At 35.6% G+C, this 26,958-nt stretch overlaps 1 long non-coding RNA gene across 1 annotated transcript in view; it reads left to right on the plus strand.

Annotated features, from left to right (window-relative positions):
* The window catches only part of LOC123946554, a 36,425-nt gene that overhangs the window by 8,988 nt on the left and 479 nt on the right, over positions 1-26,958 (plus strand). The window contains exon 3 of the long non-coding RNA XR_006819627.1: positions 20,290-20,482. This is a non-coding gene — a long non-coding RNA (uncharacterized LOC123946554). The remainder of the gene's footprint in view (positions 1-20,289; positions 20,483-26,958) is intronic.

Here is a 26,958-nt window from a genome sequence, read left to right on the forward strand (position 1 = left end):
ATATAGACAGAACCTCTCCATCTCTTACCTCGCATCTCCACACTTCTGTTTAATTTTCTTTCAGGACTTACCACTGTGCACGAAGGTAGTATCAACTCAAAAGAGGTATGAGAAGACACCTAAATGTGCCCACTATAAAATTACACAATACTTAGAGGAAAAGAAATCGTCCCTATTCCTACCCTAAGACTATTATTCAGTGCTTTTTTCATATGTATAGTTTATATAGTTGCAGTGATGCCTAGTTTTTGCCATACATATATGAGAACTACATGAAATTTAGTATTATGCCTTTTCACTTAACATACCACACACCTTTTCCTACATAGGCACATAAACTTACACTTGATTTTTTTTTTTACTTGGCTATAATATTCCTTGAATTGGTATACTATAATTTACTAAACCTGTTACATATTATTGAACATTTGAATCACTTCCATTTTTTGTTTTATGAATAATGAGCACTGTTGTAGTATAGTTTTTTTTTTTATCATTTCCTGGGGAAATAGTCTCAGAACTGGAATTATTTAGTCAAAAGGAATAAATATGGTTGTATCTTTTTAATCCTACTGTCAGCTTGTTTTTGCAAAGGATCATACCAATGTATAATGCCACTGGAAAAACATGAGCTTGTCTCACCATGATTAAAAAATTTTCGAAGTTTATAGCTTATTTTCTAGAGTGGATGAACTTTGCATTCCCACGATAGGAAGGTTCCTCAAAAAGTTAAAAATAGGGGCGCCTGGGTGGCTCAGTGGGTTAAAGCTTCTGCCTTCGGCTCAGGTCATGATCTCAGGGTCCTGGGATCAAGCCCCGCATCGGGCTCTCCGCTCAGCAGGGAGCCTGCTTCCCTTCCTCTCTCTCTGCCTGCCTCTCTGCCTACTTGTGATCTCTGTCAAATAAATAAAATCTTTTAAAAAAGTTAAAAATAGAACTCTAAAATCCAGCAATTGCACTACTAGGTATTTACCCAAAGGATACAAAAATACTGATTCTAAGGGATACATGTACCCCAGTGTATATAGAAACAATTTATCAACAATAGCCAAATTATGGAAAGGGCCTAAATGGCCATTGACTGATGAATAGATAAAGATGTGGAGGAAGGGGTGCATGTATATCTGTATCTGTATATATCATGGAATACTACTCACCCATTAATAAAGAATGAAATCTTGCCATTTGCACAGCATGGTTGGAGCTAAGGGAGTATTATACTAAATGAAGTAAGTTGGTCAGAGAAAGACAAACACCATATGATTTCATTCATATGTAGAATTTAAGAAACAGAAGAGATGAACATAGGGGAAGGAAAAAAAGACAAACCAGCAAACAGGCTCTTAACTATTGAGAACAAACTGAATGCTGGGGGGAGGTGGAAGTATGGGTTAAATGGGTGCTGGGTATTTAGGAGGGCACTTGTGATGAGCACCCAGTGTTATATTGAAGCGATGAATCACTAAACTCTACACCTAAAACTAGTGTTGTGCTGTATGTTACTAACTAGAACTTAAATAAAATTTTGAAAAGAAAAGATATTGGTAGTTTATTTACACTGATTGTAAACATGAATTGCCTAATGGTTTACAATATGTACATAGAAAAACACCTAAATGTGTATTAAATTCCATACTGCATTAAACCATTAATCAGTTCTGGATCTTGCAACCTCTTCAAGCTCTTATGCCTAGTATTACCAAAAAAAAAAAAAAAAAAAAAAAAAAAAAAACCCTATATATTTGTTTATTTAAAATACCCTTGCTTAAGGAACAGTTTGTATTTCATTTAGCTTCTAACTAAATTTGTCACTAGATTTTTAAATTAAAGAAATGTCTAACAAAATAACCATCCTTAGAATTTTTTTAAGTTTCAAATTCCTGCTAGCTCTTATGCAATAATCAATTAACTGCAAAGATTCCTGTTATATCCTGGCAAAATTAACCATTTTAGAATTCTTGGGTAAGTGTACTTGACTGCAAAATAAATTGAAAAGTAATTCAAAGGAATTTCTAGGAATACTATGCAATCATTTAGCAAGGATGAAGCTGCTAATCTGAAAAGCTCTTAAAGATTGAAAATAAAGTCCAGTAGAAAGGAAAGGGTAAAGAACAGTGTGTATATAGTTTTCTACCATTTACTACATGCACACACAAACACACAATTATGCATACCCAAACATGTGTAAGTGCATAGATTTTCTGTGGGAGGGCACATGATAGCAGTGTTTGCCTCTAGAGAGGAGTTCTGGGAGACTAAAGCACAAGAAAGAGAAACTTACTTGGTACATATCTTCATATTTTTTTGAATTTTGTACCGTGAACACATCCACAACTATGGATAATGGTAATTTTTAATAATGGATACAAAGGGCTAGAGAATCCTTCTAAAACTTTTTTTGGGTCTAAGGTTATTCCCTAAGGGGTGGTAGTTGTAAACTAGAAAGACTGCAGTGCTCAAAATTACGATCCCATTCACTAGTTCATTTATTCAACTACTATTCTTGTGCATATTCTATGTGACAGATGCTGTGTGGGGCTATAAATGCTTTATACACTTTTTGACCTCAAGAAGTGCAGAAAGAAACAGATTAACAAAAAGGCTGTTTAGATAAATGTCCAGGAAATCTAGTATATAAAGAAGATACATCTAAACTAACCTGGAGTCAAGTAAGTCTTTCTTGGAGAAGGATAGAATTGTCAGGAAAATGAGGGAAGAATGTTAAATGCAGAAGTTACAGCATATGCAGACCCCTCCAGATGAAAGTACAGTGTTTTGGGGGCAGAGGATCCAAGAGAAGAAGAGCATCAAATAAAAGGAATGCCTATTCCAAATGAGGTTGCAGAAGTGACTAAACAAGTGGAATTAATCTTGCTGATCTTGAAATGGGTAGATATCCTGAATTATCTGGGTGGACTTAATTCAATCAAAAATGCCCTTTAAAACAGAAGAGGGAGGCAGAAATAGAATTAGTGAACAGACAGCAGCAGCAGGACTCTCTCTGTCCAGTGTTGCTGGCTTTGAAGATAGAAGAAGGGGCCATGAGCCAAGGAATGTAGGTAGCCCCAGCGAAGGCAAAGAAAGATTTCCCCCCCAGAGCCTTCTGGAGGAAACTAATCCTACCAAAACCTTGAATTTAGCCTGGTTAGACCCATTTTTGACTTTTGACTTCTAAGAACTGTAAGATAATATATTTGTGTTATTTTAAGCCACTAAGTTTGTGATAATTTTTTACAGTAACATTAGGAAACTCCTATATATACCTATATCAAACAGGATTAACTTTGGCTGCCTACAACAGAAAATCCAAGATAACGGTGGCTTAAAAAAGATATCTTTATATCTCTCTATATTAAACTGATTCCATTTAAAGTTGTAGAGTAGAGACATAGTCAATTCTTAGCCCTGCTAACAGGCAAAGGCATAGCATGGTCTGACAAAATCACAAATCTCTGTTAGCCAATATTTGTACTTTTAATTCATATATAAACCTTACAATTCTGGCCAATTTTCTATTTTGCTGATTTTCTATGGTAAATTCTTAATCTCAGGTGGCTTTTCTTGCTCTCCTCTAGCAAGATTGCCTTCAAGTAGCAAAGGGCACTTAGGGAATGGAAGAACACTTTCACTAGGAACAAAATAATGAATGAATGAATGGGATTTGAGAGTTCACACTCAACTCTTTCCTGTGAGTATAACCTTGGATATACCTCCCTAACTTCTCTGACTCTAAGCCTGAGTTCCTTCTCTGCAAAATCAAATCTAATTTCTCTATATACACCAAAAATCCCCTACACATTCACAGGGTTTTGGTGAGTGTCGCATGAGATCATGTATGGGGAAGTTATTTTAAAAACTGTAAGGCATAGAATTTTGAATTTTTATTGTACAAACCTGCTAGATCAACATAATTCTCCCTAGAGTCAAATACTCATGAATTTTGAATAATTGACTCTTTTGTATTTTATGACAGCCCTTATGATACTCATTTGAGTAACATGAATTGAGTTATTATTTTTACTTCTTCCTCTTGTTCATACCGTGATGGAGTTAAAATGTCAAAAACAGGTCTGAACTGACATGGTATATCAAATACTTGACTATTACATTAAATCTACCTTGATACAGTTTTGAAAAATATTTGCTTTTTATTTTTTAATGTGTTTGCAAAGGACTGGTTTTGGTTTTATGACCAAATATGTCTTCAAAATTATCTACTTAGATTTTGAATAACTGTCAAATTGCAATTGAATTTAAGCATGTTTTTTTTTCCCTTTTTATTTATTTTTTCAGCGTAACAGTATTCATTCTTTTTGCACAACACCCAGTGCTCCATGCAAAATGTGCCCTCCCCATCACCCACCACCTGTTCCCCCAACCTCCCACCCCTGACCCTTCAAAACCCTCAGGTTGTTTTTCAGAGTCCATAGTCTCTTATGGTTCGCCTCCCCTCCCCAATGTCCATAGCCCGCTCCCCCTCTCCCAATCCCACCTCCCCCCAGCAACCCCCAGTTTGTTTTGTGAGATTAAGAGTCATTTATGGTTTGTCTCCCTCCCAATCCCATGTTTTTCTTTCTAGGTTGCTTCATGAAGTGTTTTTACAGATCATAAAAAATGTCCACAAAGAGCCAAATTATTGCTTTATTCCTACATTTGATATTGTTTTACATTGTTGCTGAATATGTATAGATAATTATGTTGTTTCACCCTCAGAAACCATATTTTAATAGTTTTAGCTGAATTTACTTCTAGTTAAAATAGTATATAAAGCATGCACATTTAGAGTCAACATTATTCTATGTGTTTTGCTATTACAACTAACAATTTACATTATTTTAACATTGTAAATAGCTGTGGAATCTAGTCATTTTGTGTATTACTGAATTCATTACTGTAATTAATATCTTTTCTCTTTAGTAGCTCAACGTATTTCCTGAATCTACCCATATGATATTGTGCTTTTGATCTGTTAAAGTCACTGATAAATATGTTACTGTTTTTCGAATAATGTCATAGTAGGATGAAAAATTTTCTGGTGGTTATTTTCATTAGCCAACTGGTAACATTTTTAGTAAATGCCAAAAGTAATATATGATTATAAACATCGTATGTTCAGCATCAACTTTATAAATAGCAGAAATGGATAGTAGAAGATATTGATATTGTCTGCTAAAGAAAAAAACTAAAAACATTGACCCTCTGAGAAAAATACTAGTGTTTTGAGATGATTGAATAAATTGATTATTGTTCTTCCCTATTTTACTTTATTTTCTGTGTTTATAGAGGAAAATGCAACCTGATTTTTTTTCCTTATTACCTAGTTTACTTATATTTTTGTCCTCCCTTGAAATCAAGTTCTTCAGTCTTCAGGTATGTTATGGACATACATCAAACTACTAAAATCCACTTTTGGTGTTGGAGGTTGGTTTCAAATTATGTCCTTGTTGCATCTGCTCTCCTTTCAGTGCTAGACAGCAGCGGACTGACCAAAAGACTATCAACCCCACAAAAGCATTTGATGCAAAGAATTTGACAACCCATTAGCTAGAAAACCATCACCTGAATAATTCAAAATAGATTGAAGCTTTTCCCCCCATATGTAAAATTGTTCCGTCATTCCCTTCATTTTTTTGCTTTCCTGCTTTGTATAGCCTCGGGAAGCATAGATCAGTGATGTAGCAGTAAAAGACATCATGATACCAAATAGGAAATGAGGACTTGGGAGATGCTTTGGATCTCTTAATTTTCAGGCCACTTGATAGCAGATACAGTTCATTACACAGGAAAATTGCTTGATCTTGGGAAAAGAGGGTGCTGGAGGTGAGGGAAAATGAGTTAGTCACCAATACGGTTCACCTTGCAATTCAGTCATTTAGATCTAACTAGAGAATGATTGCTGTCATGTTCCAGATAAAGAATGAAAGCTCTTCTCACAATAAAATGTTGAATCACATATCCCCTGTTTAGATTCTAGGATAAAAAGGTAAAAGAAAGGAAATAGTTTACAAATGTTAATACATACCAATTTTAATAGAGTATATACTATTTGTAGAGCCTTTATAATTACTACATATGGTTTTATTTGAGCTTTATTACGCCATTAGTAGATATTATTTCTGTCTCTTATGTATAGAGATCAATTCAGAGGCTACAGTCACCCAGTTCATATAGACTGGGACTCAAATTCAGATCCATTGTGTAAATTCTGTTGTGCTCAGTAAACATAAAATATCCAGGGCAGTCCGAAGACAAGATTCTAAAGCATAAACCTTTATTCAAAAGCATAAAATTAATATTCAGGAAAAGAAATGTGAATATTCTTTTTAGTGGATAATTTGTTATATGTTCAATATTTCTATAAATTTTCTCATGCAAAACTTTGAGTGGCATATAATTCTTTCTATACTTCATTTTCTCTGTGTCATGAACATAAAACATTCCCTCCTGCCCCCCTTTCAGAAGATCTTTTTTCTTACTTCCCAGTCTCTACCCCTCCCATCTTTTTCCTTACTCCCCAGTCTCCATCCCTCCCCACTTGCCCTGATGACCCACCACAAATTTTATCAGGTTTATTTCATAATCAGTTGCTCTGTCTTGTCTCTCATTCCATATTATAAACTCATTTATGATAGAGACCATGGCTAATAATTCCTGCTATAGTGATGACCATATCTGAAAAAATATATTTTAAATATCTTTCATGATAGATAACTACCATCTATGACTGGTATAAGAAGAGGATCCTGGGATGCCTGGGTGGCTCAGTCGATTAAGCAGCTGACTTGATTTCAGCTCAGGTCATGATCTCAGGGTCCTAGGATCTAGCCCTAGGTCAGGCTCCGCACTCAGCAAAGAGTCTTCTTGGGGATTCTCTTTACCTCTCCTTCTCCCCCCTCTCCCTTGGGCACATGTGCTCTCTCTCTAAAATCTCTTAAAAAAAAAAAAAAAGCAACGATCCTCGTTGGATGCTAATATGGAAAGAGACCACAGTTTTCTTCAGTGTACTTGATAACCTGAACTTAACCCAATAGGAAACAAAAGATCTGAAAAAGTAGTACCCCTTTTTAAAAGAGCTGCCAGGGATTAGCCATCACATTTTAGTACCATTACATATGGTATGATATTAGTATACCTGAGTTCTGAAAGCCAAAGAAGAAAAGACTGATTTTTGGAGCAAACACCTTTAACACAACTAGGCAAAAACAAAAAAGGAAGACAGCACTCAGAAGTTGATATCCACCCTCCAAAACAACTCAAATTCTGAATTAGAATTTAGTAGCTCTGGGATAGAAAGGTATCTACATTGTTAACGGATGTGAGGACACATGACAATACCTCTTTAGAGTTATAGGGACAGAAAAGAAAATATATCTAGAGGAGTGAATACCTCTAGTGGGAAAAGCTAGGAGTTGGAAAACTAATACTACATTGTTGTTAGCGTTACCCACAAACAGAAAGATTCTCTTAAAATACAATTTTAAAATTCTTGCATTAATATAATATATGGAGCCAAGACCCCATAGCCATAGTAGTTCCTCCTAGCACAGAAGAAAATTGCCAACCAGATACAACATTAGTTTGTAGAACTCTCAGGGTAGCCTTCCTTCAATATGCACAGTTTATATTAGCCAGTGGAAAAATTAACAAATGGTAGAAATAGAGGTAAGGGGAGGAAAAGTTTTTTTTTTAAGGTTTTAAGATTTCTTAAGATTTTAAAATTTTTATTTATTTGACAGAGAGAAAGATGACAAGTAGGTAGAAAGACAGGCGGGGAGAGGGGAGGAAGCAGGCTCCCCGCTGAGTGAGAGCTGGATGTGGGGCTTGATCCCAGGACCCTGAGATCACGACCTGAGCTGGAGGTAGAGGCTTTAACCCACTGAGCCACCCAGGTGCCTCAAATTCAGTTGTATACCTTTATCTGAAATAAAAGATAACACAAGATGTTCTAGTTGTCACTAGTTGTCATGGAATGAAACATAAGTAGCAGGGCAAGATCTCAAAAAGATGTATCACTCATATCTTAGCAATCTATTTTTTTTTTCAAAACCAAGACTACCTGTAGTCAAAAACAAATGAATCCAGAATAGGAGGAAATCTCAGAAGCCTACCAAAAAATGGTTTTAAAAGTAAAGTTTAAAAAAAAAAGTAAAGTAAAGTAAAAATTAAGAAGTTAAAAAGTTTTAAGTTGTGTTTCGGAACCAAGACTGATTCTACAAGAATAAAGATAGTGTTACACAGAAATACGCAAGATGTAGTTATTGAGAATTTTAGAGAGTGAAATGAAAAACTATATTAACTGTATATCTGAGGAAAATGATAATAGAAAGATGTGAGAGCTGGGAGAAAATCTAATATTCAAGGGGAAAAAACAGGAAGAATATAGATACAGGTAATAATTTTCCACAAAAAAATGTCAACAGAGAAAGAATACCTTTTAAGAATCATTCAAGTTATGGGGTGCCTGAGTGACTCAATGGGTTAAGTATCTGCCTTTGGCTCAGGTCATGTTCCTAGGGACCTGGGACTGAGCCCCTCATCTGGCTCCCTGCTCAGCGGGGAGCCTGCTTCTCCCTCTGCTTGCACTCCCCTTGCTTGTGCTCTCTCTCCCTGTCAAATGAGTAAATAAAATCTTTTTAAAAAGAATCAAGTCTTTAAGAAAGATCAAAAGAAATCAGTAGTGAAACAGAGGATTTTTTAAAGGATTTCTGGATAGAACCAGCTATTAGTTTAAGGCACAAGAATTATTGTCCTTTCATTGGTGGGGAAGGTCAATGTGGTAAGATCATTACAGAAAATATTTCTGGATTATTTTTAGAAAACTCTGTGTGTGGGTATGTTAAAACTGAGGCAAAATATTGAGCCAAAGATATCAAAATATGCTATTTAATCTTAAAAACCTAGCCTGAAACCAAGGGAGAGTGCCCTATCTTTTTAAAGGGGGGCGACTTAGAATTTGTTTATTCATTTATTTGACAAATATTTGTTGATCTGCTTCTCTGTAAAGGCACGGGTCTAAGTTCTTGGAGCTATGATAAGGAACCAGAGAGAGAAAAATCCCTACCTAGCAGAACCTGTAGTCTAGTAAAATGAGACAAATAACAAATATAATAAATAAGCAAATTATATGTTAGAAGAGGTTTGACTGCTCTGGAAAAATAGAGCAGAATAAGAATGAATGGAGATGCAAAAACATCATGGTTGCTCTTTTAAATTACAAAACATAAAATTCCAGGACTATGTAATGGATTCTCAGAAAGACACACGTGAGTATATTGAGGATGTCAGTGGAGATAAGCATTAGGATATGTCCAGTAAATGACCATTTGATTTTCACTGCTCAGTAATTCTTGTTTGGTTCACAGCAGGTGTCATAGCAGAAATTAAGTTGTGGAATTCTCATAAAAGAAATATAGTTTTTTAAATGAGTGCTATAATAAACAAAATCTGTGATGTGTCCCATTAATTGAATCCCTAACACCTGTTCTCTTTATTTACCTTACTTTTGTTTTTCATTTTGTTAAGTACCATTTCACGACTGTTTTAAAACAAAATAATTGAACATATGTGCACTATTAGTCATAAAACATTTACATTCTATTCTTTCCATCATTGTTAATGACAATATAATTTTCTGTGTTGAGTATGCTTAAAAAAAGGAATAATTTCTTTACCACAGATGAATATGTACATCTCATCTGTTTGCACAGGGATTTACTAAGTTAGGAGTAGGCAAAGACCTCAGGCTTCGTGTGCCTTTTGCTTAGCTCTTTTAGTTTATCAACATTATCAATGACATGTAAGTTCATAGACCACATGAATATAGGAACTTCTGCCTCCTCAACTATTGGAAGATCGTTAGAAATAGGAAACTAATGTATTATTATTAAGCTACTATAATAGTAGTTCAAAGAGCTTTGTGCTCTTTACCGCTTAAAATCTCAATCCTCATTATAACATGATGTCGGGAAGATTCTTTCCAGACTGAGGCTCAGAGAGGGTTATTTTACCAAGGTCACTAACTAGTAGGGGTGGGGTGGAGAGCACAGTGCATGGGGCTGAGATGAATCTACAGTTCTTTAAAAAACAACATATTCTAAGCTATGTTAAGTGACCTGCTTTTGTTGTGAAAACTAGAAGAGTATTTAATAGAGTTTACCAAATCTAAACATTGCATTGTCTAGGTAAATGCTTGTCATTAAATGACAAGGCATCTTTACTCCACCGTTCCCTTTCTCTGCCCCAGCCAATAGCACAGCTCACCTCAGCTCCCAGGGCAGAAACAGTGATCTCCAATAAAGTAAATGAAAAAGGATGCACAGAAATTTTAGTTGGCTTATTTTTAATGTTAACGCTTACTGAAGATATGGACTGTAAAAATTTTTTGAGAGAAACAATATCTCTTGAACAATCATTCTTAATAATTCATGATTTTTTAAGACAAAAAATCTCAAAATGGGTATTGTAAAAATTAATATTTCAAAGCCTGCTTTTTACTACTTTGTACATAATTTATGGATCAAACCAAAATTTTAAAAATCAAGTTTGTGAAAATTTCTAGTCTCAATACTCATATAATTACAGAACTAGAAATGCTAAACATTTAGTCTATTGCTGTATATTAGTGTCTAGAACATTAACTGCCTTAGGCTTTGCCTCAGGTCTCTCAAGTTGGTCATTAACTAAGCTCGCAAAAGAATAACATATCACATTTTGTTTTATGAAACTGACAATAAAAAATTACTATTCTTGAAATCTAAAGGTTTTTTTTCCCTTGTTCAAAAATATTCTTGGAGTGGGGGGGTGTTGGGGTGGGTGGATAGGTGTGGGTGTGGGCATGTGTGCATGCACTCTATTAAGGGATTGGTAAACAAGTTTAACTGCATTTTGAATAATGGGATGAAATGTAACATTATCCAGCAGAAGTGTCCAACCCCATTCCCAGGGGAAAATCACTGTATTGTTTATCAAGTGTCCCTAAAGACTGAAGTGATTCCCCAGGTAAGGAGATTTAGAATCTCATTCCAGATTTTTACAGATTTATTAAGATAACCTTTTTATTGCTCAGCTTACCACTTTTGCAATTTTGGATTTTCTTCTGTTTTTCTCTTTAACTGGTAATAAGACAAAGTGAGCCTTTTGATCTACACACTGAATCCCACAACTTCTCATCTACTCAGGGATGAAGTTACCTCCCTTCTTCTGTGTCTGTGTTCTCTTCAGTAGTACAATGTGCTATAATATTATTACACCCAGTGGTTCATTCTTAGTCCTTATATACCTTGTGATAAGCAAATCCTCATAGTTGATCCCCTGTCCTCTTTGAAATGCTTCCTGCCCTTAGCTTTTAGGACTTTTGTGGTTTCTCTAATTCTTCTTAAGCTAGTCCTTTTCAGTCTTTCTTACTTGTTCTCCTCTTCCCAGTCTCTAAATTTTAAAATACTAAGGGTCAGTCCATGGAAGTCTTTCCATCTCAGTCTACATGTCTTCCCTAAATGATCTTATCCCTCTTCTTGGCTTTAATTCTTACCTATATGCTAATGGCTCCCAAATATCTTTAGCCTGGACCTAACCCATGAACTCCAGACTTATTTGGCCTCTGTATTTGGATGGCCAATAGACATTGCAAACATAGCCCCAAACTGTGCTCCTGGTATCCAAACCCCAACCTGTGTCATCTGCAATCTCAACTTCTTATTTCACACAAGAGTAACTCCATCCTTCTAAAGGCTCAGGTGAAAACCTTGGAGTTCTTCATAACTCTCCTTTAAATCCTTGTTCTTTTTTTATTTTTTCCAGAAAATTTGTATCTTCTACTTTTAAAATACATCCAGAATTTGACCACTTTTCATCAGTTTTCTTGCTATTCTCTCCCTCACGGAGTATTCTTCTTTCTGCCTTTGTCACCCTTTGGCTTGTTTCAGTGGACCAACCACAGTTTTCCTGTTAAAACACTAGTCAGATTGTGGTCTTTGCTCAAACCCTCCAATGGCTTCCCTTCTCAATAAATTAAAGCCAAAGTCCTTACAAGGTTTTTAAGGTCTACATGATCTGCCTATACCCAGCTCTCCAACCTTACCTCCTACAGTCCCCATCCTTCACCCAGTTCAACCACATCTGCCTCCTCAATGTTCCTTGAATATGCCAGGCATGTTTTGGTCCTGGAGCAGGGGTTGGAAACAAGATCTCTCAGATTCCATATGCTGGTCCTGAATCTAAACAGTTTATAGAGACTCTCCAGAAATCCTAATCAGAATATTCTCATCGAAACATAGCACCTAAATCATATGCTGATTTTTAAATGCCCCTATTAAAAGGAATTCTAAACATGTTACTTCATGTTGCTTGGCTATTTCCTAAAATCTAATCTAAACTATTATGAAACTAAAAAGATGTTAACAGAGTTCTGTGATGTATGACACAGATTATCTAAGCTAAAAGCATCTAAGTAATGTCTACAAATGTTAACTCAGTACCAATTAAGTGCTGGCATGTACCTTGACCACATGAATATCAAGTCTCACTTTAGGGAGGGATACAGTGGTGAGTGAGAAAAACAGAATCTAAGAGGAGAGAGAAAAACTGGAGAAGGCCCAAGTGATTTTGTAACAAGGATTATCAGATGTCTTTGTCCAATAGGTAGTAAGACATATGACTGTTAAATGAATGCAAGTCTTACTGAACATTATAATATCAGTTAGTGAATTATATTAATAAGAAAAATTATATCTGAATAGATGCAGAAAAACCTTTTGATAAAATTCAACTTCATTCTAAAAAACCTCAAACTAAGAATAGAAGGATGTTTACTTAATCTGACAAAGAGTACCTAAACAAAAACTTAAACATTATGTTTATCAGTGAAATGGTGGAAACCTTCTCACTTAAGTTCTGGGGAGATAATGATGCCCTATATCAGCATGTCAATATTATAATGATTGTCCTCCCCAGTGCAATAGGCAAGAAAAATACATGAAACATATAGGATCTGAAAGTAAAATATGAAGTTCTTTGTTCACAGATGATATGATTGGGTCAAAGAAAATTTAAAAGAATCTTCAGGTAATTTTTAGGATTAATTAGAATTAGAGTATTAGAAGGCTGAGTACACGATATACAAATAATAGCTGAAATAAGTAGGACTTAGAAAAAGAAAAAAATTTGAAGACACCATATAGAATATTAGAAAGCACCAAATGCCTAGGAATAAACTTAATAAAAGCTTAATAAAAAGCTTTTCATACCCAGACAACCATAAAACATTATTGAAAGCATAGAACACCTTAATAAATATGTATGTGTTGGAAAACTTGCTATTGTAAAGATGTTCATTCTCCCTAAATTCAGTGATTTTGATGTAATGAATATATTCAACCAAACCAAATAAAACTTCCAGGTTTTTATGAAAACTGATAAGCTGATTCTAAAATTTATATTGAAATGAAAAGGACCAAGAATAGTAAAGAATCTCTAGAAAAAGAAGAATGGAGAAATTCCTTTATCAAATATCATGATTTTTTAAATAAAACAGAAGAGTTAAGAGTGTGAATTGGGGGGCGCCTGGGTGGCTCAGCGGTTTAAGCCTCTGCCTTCGGCTCAGGTCATGATCTCAGGGTCCTGGGATCGAGCCCCGCATCGGGTTCTCTGCTCAGTGGGGATCCTGTTTCTCCCTCTCTCTCTGCCTGCTTGTGATCTCTCTCTCTCTCTGTCAAATAAATAAATAAAATATTAAAAAAAAAGAGTGTGAATTGGCAAAAGGATTGAGAAAAAGACCAAAAAACCAGAATATGTATCTATGCATATATACATACATATATATATCTATGGACTCTTGGTTTATGATAGGTGACATCTTCTTCCATAATTGGTGTGAGCCGGGACGCCTGGGTGGCTCAGTGTGTTAAGCCTCTGCCTTCGGCTCATGTCATGATCTCAGGGTCCTGGAATTGAGCCCTGCATGGGGCTCTCTGCTCAGCAAGGAGCCTGCTTCCTCCTCTCTCTCTGCCTGCCTCTCTGCCTACTTGTAATCTCTGTCAAATAAATAAAATCTTTAAAAAAATAATTGGTGTGAGTCAACTGGCTATCCATATGATAAAAGATGGAGCCTTTATCTACAAAAATCTACAAGTAGATTGTAGATATAAATATGAAATAAAAATTAAATCTTGCAGAAAAAATAGATTATCTTCAGGGCATTCGGATAGGCAAAGGTTTCCTAAATATAACACAGCACTACCTAAAAAGGGGAAATGATTGATACATCACACTCAGTAGACTACATTAAAATTAAGAACTTCCACTCATAGAAACCATTTAGAGAGTAAAAATGAAAACGAGTCAAAGATTGTATTTGTCAACTGTATAACCAACAAAGAACTCATATCCAAAATATGTGAAGAACTCTTATAGGTCAATAAGAAAAAGATAACCAAAAGAAAAGTGGGCAGGAGACATGAACAGACACTTCATAAAAGAGGCTATCCAGATGGCCAATAAAGATATGAAAAGGTGACATCATTACTCTTCAGAGAAATGGAAATCAAAACCACAAAGAGATAGCATTTCAAATCCAGCAGAATGGCTAAAATAGAAGAGCCTGACAGTACTCTATGGGGAGGATGTGGAGCAATGGGTACTCATATTGCTGCTGGTAGGGATGTAAATTGGTACTGGTAATTTAGAAATTGTTTTGTATTACCCACCGAAACTGAACAAGTTCCAGGGTGCCTGGGTGGCTCAGTGGGTTACGTCTCTGCCTTCAGCTCAGGTCATGATCTCAGGGTCCCAGAATCGAGCCCCGCATGGGGCTCTCTGCTCAGTGGGGAGCCTGCTTCCACCCACCCCCCGCCTGCCTGCCTCTCTGCCTACTTGTGATCTCTATCAAATAAAAAATAAAATCTTAAAAAAAAAACTGAACAAGTTCATACCTGTAATTCTACTCCTGCAATTCTACTCCTTGTTGGAAATGCATACATATGTGCTCAGATACCAGAAGACATGTACAAGAACGTTCATACCAGCATATAAACAAATGTCATTGTAAAATGCCCATTCAACCAATGAAAATAAAGTAACCACTGCTATTCCATTTATATGAAGTTCAAAAATAGATAAAACTGTGGTGATAAAAATGAGAACGTTGATTATTTTTTAGGAGGAGGGAGAATATATCTTACTTTGGAATTAAATTTCTAAATTTCTTTGGATTATTTCTAAATGGAGAAAGACCTAAAAAAGTATTTGGCTTTCTCCGATTGACTTATTTCACTAAGCATGATACGCTCTAGTTCCATCCACGTCGTCGCAAATGGCAAGATTTCATTTCTTTTGATGGCTGCATAGTATTCCATTGTGGGGGAGGTGGGATTGGGAGAGGGGGAGCGGGCTATGGACATTGGGGAGGGGAGGCGAACCATAAGAGACTATGGACTCTGAAAAACAACCTGAGGGTTTTAAAGGGTCAGGGGTGGGAGGTTGGGGGAACAGGTGGTGGGTGATGGGGAGGGCACGTTTTGCATGGAGCACTGGGTGTCGTGCAAAAAGAATGAATACTGTTACGCTGAAAAAAAATAAATAAATAAATAAAAAAAATCTCCATTAGACATTTCAAAAAAAAAAAAAAAGTATTTGGAATGTTTAGTATTGCTCTATTTCTTGACCTGTATGATGGTAAAAGCAAAACCAAAAACAAAAACAAAAAACAGTGTTCACCTTGTGATAATTCATTGAGTTTATTGTGTTCACTTTAATATGTCTTTTAAACTTAATAATTTTTTAAAAATTTTATCCGAGAGAGAATGAATTGGGGGAGGGGCAGAGGTAGACAATTTTTCAAGCAGACTCTCAGCTGAGTGCAGAGCCCAACTCAGGGCTCAATCTCATGACATTGAGATCATGACCTGAACCAAAACCAAAAGTTGGATGCTTAACTGACTGAGCTGCAGAGGCACCCTTATACTTAATAATTTTTTAAAAGATTTTTTAAGAATACCCATTGCAGTAGGGGCGCCTGGGTGGCTCAGTGGGTTAAAAGCCTCTGCCTTCATCTCAGGTCATGATCCCAGGCTCCTGGGATCAAGCCCCACGTCGGGCTCTCTGCTCAGCAGGGAGCCTGCTTTCTCCTCTCTCTCTGCCTGCCTCTCTGCCTGCTTGTGATCTCTGTCTGTCAAATGAATAAATAAAAATATTAAAAAAAAAAAGAATACCCATTGCAGTATAGCAAATGTTACTTCCTAGGTGCCATTTTTACCAGTTTGTCAATCATTTATTTCTGTATAGTGTCTTATAGTTGTTGGGAAAGGCATTAGGTGAACTAATACATATAATAGCACCTTGGGAAATCATAATCTTGGCATGAAAAATGACTGGATATTTTCAGATAGTAAGCATGAGGACAAACTCTTAAGAGCACTTTACCAAGTAAATACCTTTTTAAATAATATTTAATTCCAAAGTAAGATATATTCTATGGTTCCAGACATTAGTTTATGCCTTCATTTATCAACACATGGAAAATATATAGTTTTTAAAAATATAAAATGTGTTCATAAGTTACATGTTATTTTGTGACTTATTTTTATACCTAAAACGTATGTTTGAAATCCTTTCATTTATTTTTATAAAATTGTTATGCAAACTAAAAAGACTATAGAGTGAAAAGTAAATTCCCCTTTATTCCTCCCCTCCTCCATCCTATTTCCTAAAATTAAGCATGTTAATACATTGTTTTTTGCATCCTTCCATAAATTCTCTATGTATGTTGATGTGATTTTTTTTATAGATTTTGAGCTCATACTCTTCATCAACTTTGTTTTTCATCAATATAGTTTCAGTATATTTGCATATTTTCATGTCATTGCATAAATATCTACATAATTCTTTTAAATCTGGGTAATATATATACAATTCTTTTTAATGGTTGCATAATATTCCAACAGAGAAAATTCATTACTTGGCCTTTCTTGTAATACATAGATTGTTCCTATTTTTTTGTCATTATAACAATGTTACAACACTGTGTGTGTGTGTGTCTATTTGAGAGAGTATATGTATAGGAATTGCTGAGTCAAGAGTATAAATATTTTTTGACATTGAAAATAACCCAACCAAACTTTACTTTTGTGAATAGTCATTGAGAACCTGATACAGCATTATATCAAGAAAACTAATTTCAGGTAAAGCACCAAAATGGGAACCAATGAATCTTTCAAGACAGATAGGATATAGTAAACCATTAATGGTATAGGGTTTTAGTAGAAGGAAAGGAGATAGTTTTAGTAGAAGGAAGGAGATAGTTTTCCCCAGCTCCAAGCCCATAGTCACAAGAACCATTTGAATGTCAAATGTAGAATGAACAAACAAAACTTAAAAGTAGTCTCTATTCACAAACAAGAATTGTAATATAATTAAATCACAAATGTATAATAGTCAGGTAAAATATTTCATTTAGATTCCTTATATTAGAAATTGTCTTCTCAGGATGAGGCCACATTTACTCTAAAAGGAGATCATCCTTGAGTCATGCTGTTCTAAGAATTGAGTTTTTCTTCTGCTGGAGAACTGTTGATCATTTAAGTCTGTACCTACTGCTGATAGGGATCCTTAGTTTAACACTAGGAAACAAGGCATCAAAACCTCTTAGAAATGAAGCAGTGGACACTATGTGTATTAATGTGTTCTAAAAATAAATAGTTGAATTTAGAAAGGAATGGATACAATTTCTTCTTTACAGCCAGACGATTGGTATCCTAGCTCTCTGTTATTTACCTATACCATGCATCAAAATACAATGCTTCTTCACTGTAATACAATATTGTTAATAGTGAAAGAACAGGAGACATGGTGGAAATTTGATATCTGAATGACTTTTAGATTTGGGAAACAATCATAGCTAGTTTTTGAGTGCTTATTATGTGCTTGGTGCACTTGTAAGTACTTCTTTTACGACCCTATAACTTGGATGTACAAAAGCACCACTGCACACATTAGGAATAAGAAATGTACAAATGCTAAGCAAAGTAGACACTGGAATGTGGCAGAGCCAGTATTCAAACCCAGGTAATATGGCTACAGAGTTCCTACCCTTCATTATTTCACTAGAAGTGGAGTTTCATTGGGTTCTGAATTTGCGAAGCCTGAGGCTCCACATCTTTTTTGTCTTCACCCATTTTAGAGCACACAGTGTCATTTGGTCATGAGATTTCCCCTGCTTTGGGGCAGAGGACACACAGATTTATATGCATGTATCCTTTGTAAAATACGCATCTTAACCTTTTGCCTTTTAGGATGACTTGTAATTTTTTTGCTGAAAGCTAGGTATGATATGTCTGGGAATAGGAACTGAGGCAATCAGGTTTGAAGTGTGAGGTGTTACGTTAATCTAGCCAGGAGCTGGGCTGTGTTTAATGTTTGCTGTAGCTGTGTCAGAGGCTTCAGTTTCCTCTGGGTTTTTTTTGTTTTCATGTGTAGGTTTGGTTGGTTGGTTGGTTGTTTTGGTGCGTTTTTTTCTTCCCATTGACTTTAGGTTTCCCTAAGAACTCCTTCATAAATAGAGTCTGTGTCTTGCAGTTCTCTCAATTGTATTCCATGCTTGTTATACCGGAGCCCTGCTGATGTGGTGGTAAGGTTTTCGGGGGGGAGGAGACTGTTTTGTAATCTTAAATCTCTGCTTTTTCTCATGGAAAACCATACAGGTTTGTACTGTAGATAAGGAGGCAGCCACAGATGATGACCACAGTGTCCAGTCATGCACATGAAGTGTGGTGGTACATGGCAGGTCTGGCTAGACCCAGTGGATGCCACCATACCCAGAGGATGTAGTGATAATCCGTGGAGGGAACACAGAGAAAACAAAGGGATTATAATTCTACACAGTGATGAATTTACCTTCATTTATTCTAACTGCTTGGTGAAAATTAACCGCATTTGTAATGAGCTCATGTGAGACAGTCCTCAGGAACTCCCAGAAACACTTGGAGCAGGTTTTTAGAGATCTAAGATGTTGTATTTGCAAGTGACAGAAAGATCCAGTAAAGTAAGAATTATGCTAGTTAGCTATAGGTAAGTTTTTAATTTTAATTTTTAAAACCATAGCCTTTAAAATAAAGATTATTAAATTTCTCTTATTTTTGCCTCTTTTTTTTTTGTTATTTAAAAATCCTTACTTGCCATTAAGCCTGTCCTATGATTTGATCACAAATCTACAAAGTGGTTTAACTGTTTTGGTTCAGAGTTCAGATTGCAAAGAAGCCAGTGTAGAAGAGAGCCAAAGATACTCGACCAGGAGTTTCAAAGGCAAGCATGGGAATTCTCATTATCTTTCAAAGCTCTTGGCCCAGTGGTGAGCAGGAGGGGATGAGTTTTTATCATCTCTTTTTTGCTTCTTCTCTAAACTCCATCATTCTTCCTTATATTCTGTGGTCTCATTAAAAGATAGTGTCACCAGGGGCACCTGGGTGGTTCAGTGGGTTAAAGCCTCTGCCTTTCGCTCAGGTCATGATCCCAGGGTCCTGGGATCAAGCCCCGCATCGGGCTCTCTGCTTGGCAGGGAGCCTGCTTCCTCCTCTCTCTCTCTCTCTGCCTGCCTCTCTCCCTACTTGTGATCTCTGTCAAATAAATAAATAAAATCTTTAAAAAAAAAAAAAAAGATAGTGTCACCAACTATGCTTTCTAAATTTCTCCTGCGTGGAAGTTTCTATCCTTTGTTCCAAAACATTTGGTGACTGATTTTCTTGTCATGATTGTTGTCTTGGGAAGTCAGTGGTTATGTGTGATTGCCTCTCCATCAGCTGTTATTCCCATAGTTCTCAAACTGCCCTGCTGTGTTCTGTTCCATGGAGAACTCAAAGAAGCACTGTGAGATCTTTTAAATTCTCAAGAGAAGCACTGTAACAGTTGGATGTTACATGAACTACTATTATTGAGTTGTTTGTGCCTGACTACTTAATAAAAGGAATAAAAAAGACCTGTTGGTGATTTCTTTTGACACCATGAAAAAATTAGTGGGGCAGTAAGGGCACTGTGAACAGAGGAAGTTTGGGCACCTCTGCTTTACCCCCTTCCCAACAACTTGTTTCTCTTTGAGGATCCACAGGGATCTGAGACGTTGAATTTACCCCCAAATCCAAGGGATGGAGTGTATGATCAAGCTAAATTCATCAATGCGGTACACTCTCTAGGTTTTGATAAGAGATGAACATGTGTCCCACATCAGCCCAGTCAGAGTAAATCTCAGGTCCCTTGCTTAAAATACTTGAACAATCTCAATTTTAATCTCCTCTCTCTGTCTTTGAGTGAGAAAGAATATGGCTGCGGAGTTCTTGACAACCGTCTTTGACCACAGTGAGAGCCAGCCTGTGGACATAAAGCTGACACTGCTGGAGGTAGAGTGGTGAACCTGAAGGAAACTGGGTAACATTCTTGAGTCCCTGGATCAAGCCCTGAAGCCTAACTACTTCTTTTCATTCCTCTAAATATTATTATTTAAGTAAGTTTCCACCTGTTGCCTTGTTGTTTTTAATTCATAGGAGTTCTTGTTTTATTCTACTTTTTAGTCGTATATAGTATTGCAAATATCTTTCAGTTTGTCTTGCCATATTGTACTAACTAGGATCTCTGATACAGTTTTGAGTAGAAATGCTAGTTTTGGATGTGCTTGTCTCATTCTCAGTCTCAGGGAGACGGCTTTCAGTAATTCTCCATGAAGTATTTTTACTTCATTTTTACTTTTTGCTTTTGTAAATAATCATTCACTAGATTAATGAAGTTCTCTTTTATTCCTTGTTGCTAAAAATTTATATCACTAATGAGTGTTGACTTTGGTAAATGAATACCTTTCTGCTGGGGAAGGAGCCATTACTGCACCTGGATATCTGTATCCTGGATTGCCCAATCAGTGCCCTGGAACATACTCCTATCTGGAAGCTGAGTTCCAAACTGTCATTTCTTCCCATTTTCTTCTTCATTATTAGAGAAACTTTTTCCCTGTTCTGGGTACATTTTGAGCTTCTTGTATTGCTCAACATTATCATGTGCTTTTTTGTGTCTATTGAAATGACCATACCATTTTTTTTCTCATTTTTTCTGTTAGTGAAGTTAAATTAACTGATTTTCAAATGTTATATTACCCTTTTGTTCCTGTAAAAAAAACTCCACTTATTCATAATCTATTATTATTTTTATACACAGCTAGATTTGACTTGCTATTATGTGGTTTAGGAATTTTATATCTATCTTTAAGAGAGATTGGCTTGTAATTTTCCTGTAATGTCCTTGTTTTTGTATCAAGATTATTGTGGTCATATTTCCATTCTCCCAATAGTAAAACCTGTTTGGGAATATACATGGTCATTACATCATACCATGTCTTGATTTACAATTAAATGTTATTGTGTAATTACAAAAAAAAAGGTGTCTAAATGAACAGTTACCTGAATTGTAATGCATACAAAAAGAAAAAGATTTTTCTGATGTCATTGAAGAGTTGTGATTCATTCCAACTTTTTCTGTCTTTAGAAGAATTTGTTTATTAGTGATATGTCTTTCTTACAATTAGTGGAAGACTTCACTAATAAAGCCATCTGGGCTTGGAATTTTCTTCAGAGTAAGGTGTTCAATAATAAATTTAATTATTTGATGTGTGTGCATGCACATGTGTGCTCACATGTATGATTATTCAGATTTTGTATTTATTCTTTTGTCAGCTTTGCCAAGTTATATTTTTAAAGAATTTGTTCATTTCATCAAAACTGTCAAATTTTATGGCATAAACTTGTTCCAATTAGTCCTTTAATATACTCTTTATGTCTGTAAAATCTGTAGTGATGTTCAGTTTTTTGTTCCTGATATTGTAATTTGTGTATGCTTTTTTTTTTTTTCAAAGATTGGTCTTGGTAGATTTCATCAGTTTTAGTTTATATCTTCCATTGTGTTTGTTATTTTTCCTTAGGGTTTGAATACTTCTTTTTCTATCTTTTGATATAGAAACTTAAAAAATTGCTTTTTAGCATTTTTTTCTTCTCATTACTATTTTTAAAGACATGATTTTTCACTAAGTAAGGCTTTAACTGCATCCCTGAGTTTTGATATGTTATTTTTTCATTACGATTCAGGTCAAAATATTTTCTATTTCTTTCTAATTTTCCTTTTTTCCCCATGAATTGTTTTGTAATGTATGTTTTTCATGCTATAAGTTCATTTACAAACATGAGTATGTTGAGTTAAAAACTTTGATCCACTTTTTAAAGAGATTGCACCTCATAAAATGCTCCTTTTCACTGTTGTTTAATGGATTATAATGTGTTGTTGTTGTTGTTGTTTTGCAGTGAGTTGGGTTTAGTATCAATTTCAAGCTGAATTCCAATGTGATCAAAAATATACTCTAAATAATTTTTTCTTTTAAAATTTGTTGAGACATTGGGGCGCCTGGGTGGCTCAGTGGGTTAAAGCCTCTGCCTTTGGCTCGGGTCATGATCCCGAGGTCCTGGGATCGAGCCCCATGTCGGGCTCTGTGCTCCACGGGGAGCCTGCTTCCTCCTCTCTCTCTGCCTGCCTCTCTGCCTAGTTGTGATTTCTCTCTGTCAAATAAATAAAAAAAAAATTAAAAAAAAAATAAAATAAAAATTTAAAATTTGTTGAGACATTTTTGTGACCCAAAAATAGTAGAGTTTATTAAATATTTCATATACATTGGAAAAGAATGTGAATTCTTTTATTCTTGATGCATAAATTAGACCAACTTTGCTAATTGTATTGTTCAGATCTTCTATAGACTTTCTAAGATTTGGCATGTTTGCTCTATGAGCTACTGGGATGAACATATTAGTCTCCCTACTATGATTATAATTTGGACCATTTTTTCTTTTAGTACTGTTAATTTCTCCCTTATATATTTTGAATCTTTGTCTTGGAGTGCATACAGATTTAGAAATTTATATTTCCTGGGGATTAATCCCTTTATTGTTATTAAAATTCCTCTTTTATCTCTGATGATCATTCTTCTTTTAAAATCTACATTTGGTGTTACTATAACTAAAGCAACTTTTCTCATACTTTCAGTTTCAATTTGTGTCTTTATATTCAAAATGTGTTTCTTAGATTTGGAATATAGTTGAATTGTTTTTATCTGGTGTGACAGTCTTAGTTTCTTAGAATATTTAACCCACTTACATTTATTGTGATTACTGACACTGTTGGGTTTAAATCTGTCTTCGGTTGTTTTCTATTTGACCCGCCTATATTATGGGTTTTTTCCTCCTTTCTTGCCTACTGTTATATTAAATTAAATTATATTATTTTGTTTCATATGTTATTTGTTAGTTACTTGTTAGTCATTGTTTATCTTTAGTGACTACCTTAGAGATTATAATTTATGTTCTTGATTTCTAACAAGCTGATACAAATGATTACTTTTTAACTTTTAACTTTTAACAGTTCCCAGATAATGCTTAGATCTAATAAGTTCTTAATTCAGTTTACACCCTTCTGCCTTCTTTATTATATGCACTATAGGTCTTCTGTAGTTTGAACCCTATATGATGACATCACCACCATCATCATTCTGTGGAGTCAGTATTCAATTAAATGTCTAGTTTTCCTCTAACTCTTCATTACTTTAATATATTTGGTGTTTTCATCTGTGATTACGTTCCTTCTCTTGGTCTACTGACAACAAATTATTTCAGTGTCTGTTTTTGTTTTTCTGAAAAGTGTATCACTGTCATTTTGAAAGACTTTGAGGAGTCATATCATTGTTTTATGGTTTCTATTATTCTTGACAAGTTACCAACAAATCTGTGGATTCTTTTCAAGTAAAAATTTTCTCTGGCTGCTTTGAAGTTTTTTTTTAGAAGTTTTATTCTGATGTGCTAGGAATATTTATCCTTTGTATTTTATACTTCTTGAGGTTTACAGAGCTTATTAATCTGTATTTTGATGTCTTTCATCTTTTGGACTAGTCATCTTTATTTCTTCAAATATTTCTTCAGTTTCACTCTCTCTCCACTCCTCACAAGACTCTAATTACATTTTAGTTAGACTTTTCCACTATGCTTCACATATATTTCATATTCTTTTTTGTATTCACTCTTTTTTTAAGATTTTGTTTATTTATTTGACAGACAGAGATCACAAGTAGGCAGAGAGGCAGGCAGAGAGAGAGGTGGAAGCAGGCTCTCCGCGGAGCAGAGAGCCCAATGCGGGGCTCGATCCCAGGACCCTGGGACCATGTCCTGAGCCTGTGTTCACCACTCATTTTTATTCTATTTTTTAGTATTGCTATTTCACAATCACGTGTCTTTGAGTTTACTTACCCTTTTAATCCCTTGCATATAATCTGTTATTAAATCCATGTGTTGAATTTTTAATTTTAATTCTTGCCCTTTTCACTATTTTAATGTATTTTTTTCCTTTTCCTCTATTTCATTGAACATGTTAATCATAGTCATTCCAAAGTTGTTATCTGCTAAACCCAATCACCAAGTCATATAGAGGTCTTTTTCATCTCCTAAGTTTTGTTTATGTGATCCTTTTCTTGTCATGCTAAGTAATTTTTTAAATTAATTTTGGACATTGGGTATTAAAAAATCATAGAGGCTCCAGGTCATGTAATCTTTCTCCAGTTTGACCTTTTCTTCTGCTAGGCAGGAGTGAAGACTGATCACCTAAATCCAATTGAGGACTAAGCTTTGTTCACAGGAGATAGGGCTCCATTTACCTCTCCAGGGTATAGCTCTCTTGAGCTTTCAGTAGGAGGCCTGATGTGTTCACTGGTGCCTCTCCTTCTGTTTAATCCTTACATTTATTACTTTTTTCTCCTCAGCCAGAAACCCAGACCTGATTTTTGTCATCTTTGTTTGTAGGTTCTTAGTTCCCCACCTCATTCAGCTTCAGAGTTCAACAAATATCTTGGGGAAAATACCATGTGCCAATTCCAGTGCTTCATCTGTCCCTCTTTGGATTCTGTTAAGTTAACATTTGTTAAGTGGAGCACAGGGTACCAGATCGTGAGCCATAGTTCAACAAAAGTCCATAAGAGAAGCTGAAATAGAAATAGAGAAGTTTATTATCCACAGATCCTGGAGAAAGTACATGGCACAACAATAGGCAACATCAAGAGGTCAAGGAAAGGTGCAGGCAAAGAAAGAGGCAGGACATGGGCACATGTCTTTATTAGGGTCTATGGGCCAAGTGCTTTGGGGTTCCCAAGCTAAGGTCAGATTGGTCAATTCAAACCAAAAAGAATGAGGTTTTGGTACGCTACATGGGGTACACAAAGAAGAAGTCCCCACGAAGCAGGGGAGACTATGGATCACAATTTGCTTGTGACTACCAAAAGCTGTTACATGAGGGGCTAGTGTCAGTTTGAAGCCCCTGCAGGCCACTTGGCTAAAAAAATGTGTGCTGAAGCAGCAGTACCGTGGGGTAGCTCAGCTAAACTCTTAGCAGTCCTTTTCCCTTGAGTACTAGCCCTACAAATCTCTAAGTTTGTATCTCCAGTAATGCAAGGCCACCCAAAACTCTGCTGGTGTGTCTACTTAGTAGCCAGTTCTGATTCTAGGATCCAGCACTGCCAAATTTCCCCAGGGCAAGAGCAGCTAAGGATTCTTGGCTTTTCTTTCCATGGTTATTTCTTCTCAAGACTCTTCAGAATCTTGGCTTCCCTTCCTTCTCATTGCTTCAGTAGGTCATTGATGCATTTAAATAGATGTTTTGTGCATCTCATTTTCTATTTGTCTGGGTTTTTTTTCCTCAGGAGGAGCATTGGTGTACTCCAGGGTGTATCCCTTAAAATGGAAGTTGATTTTTTCACATTAAACTTTTCAATTGATCCATGTTTTACGAGATCCAAATTTTCTGTGTGTTGCTGAGCCGGTTAGTTGCTAACACTATTATTTAAATACTAAACATTTTATGTCAGATAAGTTATATATAATCTAGAAGGAGTCTGGAAGTAATTCTTACATAAAGAATAAATACTACTTAAAGAAAAAATATTTTAAGTAATTCTTACTTAAAAAGATTCTTACTTAAAGGTGTTTGTAATCCAAACAAGGCCTTTCAAATACTTTTTTAAAAATTAAAACTAAGGTGGGGCGCCTGGGTGGCTCAGTGGGTTAAGCCACTGCCTTCGGCTCAGGTCATGATCTCCGAGTCCTGGGATGGAGTCCTGCATTGGGCTCTCTGCTCAGCAGGGAGCCTGCTTCCCTCTCTCTATCTCTCTGCCTGCCTCTCTATCTACTTGTGATCTCTCTCTGTCAAATAAATAAATAAAATCTTTAAAAAAAATTAAAAATAAGGTAAGAAAATTTCTGTATGTTATAGGAAGGGGGTGTTATCTCTTTTCTTCCATGTGATGTGATACCTCCTAGAGATTGAGTACAGGGACACAAGTGACCAATATCAGAAAGATAAGGAATTCTACTGACTCATAGGGATAGCTACATTTCTAATGACTGTTTGGAAAAGCAGAATGAGAATTTTCTGTCCTTAGAAAGGAAAATTCAAGGAGATAAAATCCCTCTAAATGAAGACCAAATTGGTAAAGGATAAAATATTGGGATATAGATACGCAGCTAGCATTAAGAGTAAGTAATGAAAGTTAGGGTAAGCTGTTTGTAGTACAAATAAACAGCTAGAGAAATATATGAGAGATTTCCAATTTGTCATGAAGGTTATCTTTCTAAGTGTAATGGAATTCTGAGCCTCATATCACTTCTACTCTTAATATCCCCAGACACGTACTTATATTTAAAATTAAGGTAATATAATTTCCTGGAACAATTTTGAAACTGTTAGCAGAAAAGAAGGAATTTAAAGTTGGTAAGTCATCAACTTACTGTGTCACCAGTTAATTCTAGTCCCACTGACTTCTACAGATGGCTCGCATCCCTGATTTCCATTTTGAGTTTTCCAATTACTGATCCTTTTAAACATTTAGAAGCCCTTATAACTTAATTTTCTGGC

Source organism: Meles meles, chromosome 7 (assembly GCF_922984935.1).
Source record: "Meles meles chromosome 7, mMelMel3.1 paternal haplotype, whole genome shotgun sequence".
NCBI classification, from domain to species: Eukaryota; Metazoa; Chordata; class Mammalia; order Carnivora; family Mustelidae; genus Meles; species Meles meles.